Source organism: Tupaia chinensis, unplaced genomic scaffold (genome assembly GCF_000334495.1).
Source record: "Tupaia chinensis unplaced genomic scaffold, TupChi_1.0 Scaffold140941_1, whole genome shotgun sequence".
NCBI classification, from domain to species: Eukaryota; Metazoa; Chordata; class Mammalia; order Scandentia; family Tupaiidae; genus Tupaia; species Tupaia belangeri.
In genome coordinates, this window is record NW_006200810.1 from 15,781 (window position 1) to 16,498 (window position 718).

The 718-nt window shown below is 51.1% G+C and overlaps 1 protein-coding gene across 1 annotated transcript in view; it reads left to right on the forward strand.

Annotated features, from left to right (window-relative positions):
* LOC102496941 (HLA class I histocompatibility antigen, B-14 alpha chain) overlaps nt 1-718 on the forward strand; it is a gene marked incomplete at its 5' end in the record, with an annotated part of 2,623 nt that overhangs the window by 1,377 nt on the left and 528 nt on the right. The window lies entirely within an intron of this gene.

Sequence of the window (718 nt, forward strand, 5' to 3'; positions counted from 1 at the left end):
GAGTTGTGGCCATCCCTGGGGGTGATTTCTCACTTTCCCTCTCACTGTCTCTGTGTCTCTCTCACCTGGTGAGCGCATGCCCTATGGCAAAACCATAAAAAAAGTAAATAAAATAAAATAAATAAATAAAGCACACACAGAGAGAAACAAACAGGAGGGACCAGCAGTTAGCGTAATGGCTATGTCGCTGGACTCCCACGTAGTCAACCGCGGGTCGCGTTCTGGACCCGGAGGCTTAAAACTCACGCTGGGCACGTGTGCATGCATGCCCAAGATCCCGAGAGGAGAAGGGAGAAGAAGGGATTGCGACATGGCGATCCCCCCTGGGGGGTGATTTCTCGCTTTCTGTCTCTCTCTGTCTGTCTGGCGAGTGCATGCGCCCTATAGCAAAAACCTCTCAAAAAAAAGAGAGAGAGAGAGAGAGAAACAAACAGGAAAGAAAGAAAGAAACCAAAATTGACTCAAAAATAAGAAAGCCCTTCACTTCTGTCAGGCAGCATCCTCGTGGTTTTCAGATCCTGCACCAGAGACTGGCTCTCCCAGAGCCCTCTCCTCTCAGGTTGTGAGGGTCAGTCTCTGGGAATACATTGGGGACAGTCCTGAAGTCACCGTCAGCAGTGTGTGGGGACTCTGGCTGTGGTTCTGTCCACCCCTGCCACTCAGGCCTTGATCTAGGCCTACCCACAAATGAGTGAGAGCTGACTCCAGCTCCTCTGAG